The 6,578-nt window shown below is 42.7% G+C and overlaps 1 long non-coding RNA gene across 1 annotated transcript in view; it reads left to right on the forward strand.

The window, feature by feature from the left end:
• LOC138967225 (uncharacterized) overlaps window positions 1-3,764 on the forward strand; it is a 4,300-nt gene extending 536 nt beyond the window's left edge. Inside the window, exons 2-4 of the long non-coding RNA XR_011455880.1 lie at window positions 103-234; window positions 920-1,003; window positions 2,862-3,764. This is a non-coding gene — a long non-coding RNA (uncharacterized lncRNA). The remainder of the gene's footprint in view (window positions 1-102; window positions 235-919; window positions 1,004-2,861) is intronic.
• Window positions 3,765-6,578: the final 2,814 nt, after the last annotated feature.

Here is a 6,578-nt window from a genome sequence, read left to right on the forward strand (position 1 = left end):
AACATTCATCATAATAGTGGCCAGGTTGATTGTGTGCGCAATTTAGAATAATTCTATGCATGCTTGGTTGTATTTAATTTCACAGATCTATCACACTTTCAGGGAACTGGGAAGCCGTTTGAGCTTATGTGCCCATGTGGCGAATCGATGTGGGCGTAACCTGCGCACATTTCTTCTGAATTGCACTGAGGATGAACAGGAGGCACTGACGGCAACCCAGACGTGTTTACCAAGGTACGCATGTCCTGCATTTGCATATAGTGTGTAGTTTTGCAGAGAAATATTGATCTGATAAGTTTTGTTTGTTTGTTTGCTTAACGCCCAGCCGACTACGAAGGGCCATATCAGGGCGGTGCTGCTTTGACATTTAACGTGCGCCACACACAAGACAGAAGTCGCAGCACAGGCTTCATGTCTCACCTAGTCACATTATTCTGACACCGGACCAACCAGTCCTAGCACTAACCCCATAATGCCAGACGCCAGGCGGAGCAGCCACTAGATTGCCAATTTTAAAGTTTTAGGTATGACCCGGCCGGGGTTCGAAGCCACGACCTCCCGATCACCGGGCGGACGCCTTACCACTAGGCCAATTGTGCCGGCGGTTGCGGAATCATTGATTATACTATTTGCTGAAATACTCTGTTTCAAAATTAATATCTCCGTGCAAAACACACCAGACAGTCGCCAAACTCATATGTGGACACACACACACACACACACACACACACACACACACACACACACACACACACACAGCCAGCCCCCTCTCCTTCCACATTTGACAGAAATCTAAATGTTGATACACAGTTTCACAATAAACAAAAGTATGAGAATCAGAACACTTGTCAGTGTTGCTACGATGTGGAACTTCAGTAAAATAGTGTTTGATTTCTTAACATGCATCTTGTGTGTGCAGGAACCATACTGCTTCGCTGAGGCAGTTCACTTTCTGGAGATGGAGCTAACAGTAATGCGACGAAACCTTGTGGATGCACTTCATGTAAGTTTAAGCTTTCTGTGGGATACAGCGCAGTTACATTTTGAGAATGCTGCCTTATTTTGCAGTCTTCTCCTTAAAAGGTGGACAAAATATACATATTTTTAAGTTCAGTGAGTGCTGAGGCCTGCAATGATAAAATGTTTTCCTGAACTTAGTCTACTCAGAATTTCCATTCGTTATGGTAGAGTAGTGCCGTAAACACTGAGGCCAGCTTTAGTCAAAGCATGGCCAACAGACAACACGCTGCTGATCCGCTTGGATCTGCCATTGCCGCTAACTGTGTATGCAGGGTGCATTCAATATGACACCCTTTTCTTTTGAAAATATTCTCATCGGAGTTTATGATTGGTTTTGACAGTGATCGCTGGCCTCCAATGGTCGCTGACAAGGTGTTTTCCTTCGGTTCACGTAGGTTTAGCTTGAGATCACGTGAGTTAAAAGCGATCCGTTTGTAAGTTTTGGTTAGTTTGATCTAAATAATGAAATATTTTAGAAAATTATGATAGAAATTAGAATGCATTTTATATTAAAGAATGCATTCCATATCATAGAACACATTCTATATTTATAGAATGCATTCTATAAAATAGAAAACATTGTATAATATAGAATGCATTCAATCATACTTGTCATTTGCCCAGAAATGTATTCTATTATAGAATGCATTCTATAACGTCCAACAATGCATTCTTATGATAGAATGCATTCTTATGATAGAATGCATTCCATGAAGCGCCACAAAACTTCTACAGGCCAGCTCGGTATGGTCCCTGCTTCGAAAGCAGATCTACAAACACTCTCACACACAGCTCTCTCTTTCTCTCTGTCTCTGTCTCTCTCTCTATCTCAGTCTCTGTCCCTCTCTGTCTCTGTCTCTGTCTCTGTCTCTCTCTCCCTCTCTCTCCTCTCTCTCTCCTCTCTCTCTCTCTCTCTCTGTGCGTGTGTGTGTGTGTGTGTGTGTGTAGTTCTGCTTTTCTTTGCGGGGCTGGCCTGTTGTAGTTTCGGGACATTATGCATATAAATTATAATGCATTTCAGGACGTTAAAGAACGCATTCTATCATAAAAAGCATTTTGGTATTTTGTGTAAATAGAATGCATTTTATCATAGAAGGCAGTTCGGGACGTTATAGAATGCATTCTATAATATAGAATACATTACATAATAAATGATTTCCTTATAATTCATTATTTAGATCAAACCAACAAAACTTAGGTAGTTTCTTTACAAACGGATTACGAGAGGGTGCATTCAATATGACACCCTTTTCTTTAAACTAAAACTCATCGGAGTTCACGATTAATTGCGACAGTGATCTTTGGCTTCCAGTGATTGTTGACAAGGTGTTTTCCCTGGGTTCACATAGGTTAAGAACGAGTTAAGGAAAACGGGCGTGCTCAAGGCCTCGCCACATTAGCAGTACGGTTTACTGCTTACCTTATAAACAATTTGTAGAGTGCCATTTTCCAGAGTGGCCACGCGATAATGAAATCCTTGCGAAAGACCTATTTTAATTCTACTTTTTGTTCTTAGGGACAGACTCCTGCTTCAAGAGGGATTACTTTTTACATTCAGTCGTGTGTGCATGTGCGTGCATGCGAGTGTCATTGTGTGTTGGGAAGGTGAGAGCGAATTGGACGTGACGTATTTGTTCTCTGTTATGTGACCTATGCCCGTTCTGGAATTAAAAAAGTTTACCAGTAACTGCGATTGTTGGAGATCTGCTGACAGCAAGAAGAAGTCCACTATTAGTTAAGATTTACACTTCAGTGTTATCAATTAAGTACAAACGTTTAACACAAACCTGTTAAGAGTTGGAAATGCATCATGTTCTAAAACTCACTTTTATTTCGAACAGGATGCTCCGGACAGCGAGTTGAAAACTAAACCAAAGACCAAGGGCCTGGAATCCTCCCAACTCTGAAGGGTGTTTTTGTTATCGGACTTTCGTGTGTGAACTTTCAAGATGGGGTTTACCAGAGCTCCGTTCATATTATTTAATAGCAACATATACCGAGCAACAAAAGAAACGCGAACAAATTCTGCAATGTTTGATTGACAAAATCTCGGAACAATTATGGAGTTAGAATTATCAAACCACAACATTTTGATGAAGGCATGTTTGACACAGCTGTTGCGTGAGTATTTTGATGCTGCGATTGTTTCAACACACGGGACAAAACGAAGTTTTGGAGGTCTCGCTCAGTCAGCCTTCATCGCGTTCTCTGGCCACTGATCGGACACTGGTTGCTACCAGTGATGTTCCTGGTATTGTCAGCGGCTGAATTGAATCGATGTCGAAGACGTTGTGGAAGGAAATTACGATCTTGTCTTATTGGGGTAATGCGAAAAAATCTACCGCGTTGCATAACTGCAGTGCTTCCAATGTCACCAGAACATTGCAGAAGGTGATAAACTGTTGACACATGCACGTTTAAAGCACATGCCAGCGCTTCTGGATCACCCCCAGCTCAGTTTAAATCGACCTGGCATTTTGGTGGTGTCAATCTTGGCATCCTGGCTGTTTCAAAAGTGAGACTGGCAGCAAGCGTGCCATGGTCTCTTTTGGTTGCTAATGCATTAGTGAACACATCTCACATATCAGATTTCTCCTGCTCTACTTGCACGTGCTGCGAGCGCGCATTATGTGTTTTACGATAAACCTGCTTGTCTTGTGTGTTAAAACAGTCACAGCATCAAAATAATCACACAAAAGCAAGGTCAAACATGCCTTCATTAAACTTTTGAAGTTTAATAATTCTAACTCTATAATTGATGAAGATTTTGTCAATCAAACAATGACGAATTTTGTTGCTCAGTATATTATGTGTTCAACAATTCCTACCCCAGACCCGTTTGTTCTGCGACTGCTGCAGACATTTCTTTTTGTCAATTAAAAATGCTTCTTTGCTCACAAAATTTGATTTTAATGTCTTTCTGAATTGTATGACAGTGCAGGATGAAAGTGTTCCAAAAGTGTTCTAAAAGTGTTCCAAAAGTGTTCCAAAAGTGTTCTACAAGTGTTCCAAAAGTGTTCCAAAAGTGTTCTAAAAGTGTTCTAAAAGTGTTCCAAAAGTGTTCTAAAAGTGTTCTAAAAGTGTTCTAAAAGTGTTCCAAAAGTGTTCCAAAAGTGTTCTAAAAGTGTTGACCTGAACACTTTTATGTGTTCAGAAGTGGTTACAGCAGGGTGAACACTTAAAAGTGTTCAGATGTGAACACTTTTGGAACACTTTTGGAACACTTTTGGAACACTTTTTTGTGTATAGAACACTTTTTGTGTTCCAAAAGTGTTCCAAAAGTGTTCTACTAAAAGGGTGTTCAGAAGTGGTTACAGAAAGGGTGTTCAGGAGTGGAACACTTTTGTTTAGAGTGTGGTGGGTTAACGTGGAGATTTTTCCGATCTTCCAGGTCAACTTCGTGTGTACACGCAAGCACAAGACCAAATGCGCACGGAAAAGATCCTGTAATCCATGTGAGAGTTCGGTGGGTTATAGAAACACGAAAATACCCAGCATGCTTCCTCCGAAAGCGGCGTATGGCTGCCTAAATGGCGGGGTAAAAACGGTCATACACGTAAAACTCGTGGGAGTTTCAGCCCACGAACGCAGAAGAAGAAGAAGAAGAAGCTGACGGAGAGATCCGTGGCAGTGTATTAACAATCAACAATCAGGTAGAATTAAAATCATGGTGAAATGCTATTATTTTGGCTTTGAAAGTCGATTGACTTAGAAAAGCTTATTTGCATGTCCAAGGTACATAAGTACATGGCCGAGTGTTTGGCGGATCGACTGAGACAGTTACTTATGGGCACTGATCTTGAATTGTACCCAGTAATGTTCAAGATTGAGTCCCGAATGTGTACTGCGTACAACGCATTTTTGTTTGTTTGCTTAACGCCCAGCCGACCACGAAGGGCCATATCAGGGGTACAACGCATGTACACACGTTATTGTGTTGTACAAGGAAATTTGTTTTTCCTTGGCACGTTCATGTTCTTTCTTCAATGAATTTTGTTTCTTCAGCTTGGTATACCTACATAGGCCTAAAAATAAGCTACATTTGTAATGACATTTCGCTGGTTTTGTTTCAGGAAACCCCCGTGAATTGACTGCTTCAAAAGCGTGAGAATTTATCTCTTCAGTCGACAAGCCATACAGTCACATCTTCTGAATCAACCATCAATTACAATCATCTGCATGACTCCGTAGTCAACAAGATTTTGTATGCGATTGGCCCAATTGATACGCGATGGGCTGAAGGAGACTACAACAGCGTTGCTACTAAATCCTAGTTTGTGTCAGTGCCTGTACGGAATGAAGTCCATCACGTGACATTGCTGCCCCTGCCTCGAATCATCAGTTGTAGAAATAAGGATTAATTCAGTGGTAGATGAAATTGCGAACATAGCGTGGCAATCACGCAACAACAACAAAATCGAAAATTATGATACTGAGTAGGTGTGCGAATATTTACGAAGAACAATGGAAATGGAAGCGCTTTTTTGGTGTAATCCCTTCTTTGCTCCGAGTATAGTGGCATAATGCTTAAAGGTTGCTAATATTGTGGAACACCAAAACTGAGTTTAAGTCCAGTAGAAACTAGATTAGCAAATCTACCGGGTATCTCTGCACTGGATTGGCTCTCTTAACAATACCGGTAGAAATTAGGCCAATGCGAGCCTGAGACACCCAGTAGATATCTACCGAGCAGAAAGCTCCGTCATTGGCTTACCAAAATACCGGGTAGAAAATGCCCCCACGGGCGCCGAAACTGACTTTTTACTCAGTAGAATCTACCGGTAGATGTCCTTGCTTGGGACTCCCTAGTAAGTGTCATCCTTGCTCCGAGCGCCTATCTCTCTGACCATGGCTCCAGTAGACCCACCGCTCCCACCCTGCGACGACATCCTCAACCATCAAGGGCAGCACTACAGCAACGACACGATGACGACGATGGCGACGACAGTGACGACGGAGGCGGGTCACAGCTCGGAGGACCTGAGCGCCCTGCTGTACATCGTCGTCACCCTGCTCTTCTACTCCACCGGCATCATCATCGGCATCATCATCTACCTCAAGCGGGAGCGTGCCGATATGGAGGAGGAGAAGGTATTAGTCAAGTGTGGCAGGTGTTTGTTCGTAATGACATGTTACTTCTGAGAAGAAAACAGTGTTTGAAGAAGGGTACCATTTAAATCTGTACCTCTGTACCTCTGTACCTCTGTACCTCTGTACCTCTGGACCTCTGTACCTCTGTACCTCTGGACCTCTGTACCTCTGTACCTCTGGACCTCTGTACCTCTGTACCTCTGGACCTCTGTACCTCTGGACCTCTGTACGTCTGGACCTCTGGACCTCTGGACCTCTGGACCTCTGGACCTCTGTACCTCTGGACCTCTGGACCTCTGTACCTCTGGACCTTTGTACCTCTGTACCTCTGTACCTCTGGACCTCTGTACGTCTGGACCTCTGTACCTCTGGACCTCTGTACCTCTGTACCTCTGTACCTCTGTAAAAATCCAAAAACAGATAGAGTGCCAACGTTCCAAAATTGAGAATCAAAAACACAAGAATGG

This window comes from Littorina saxatilis, linkage group LG5 (genome assembly GCF_037325665.1).
Source record: "Littorina saxatilis isolate snail1 linkage group LG5, US_GU_Lsax_2.0, whole genome shotgun sequence".
Lineage (NCBI taxonomy): Eukaryota > Metazoa > Mollusca > Gastropoda > Littorinimorpha > Littorinidae > Littorina > Littorina saxatilis.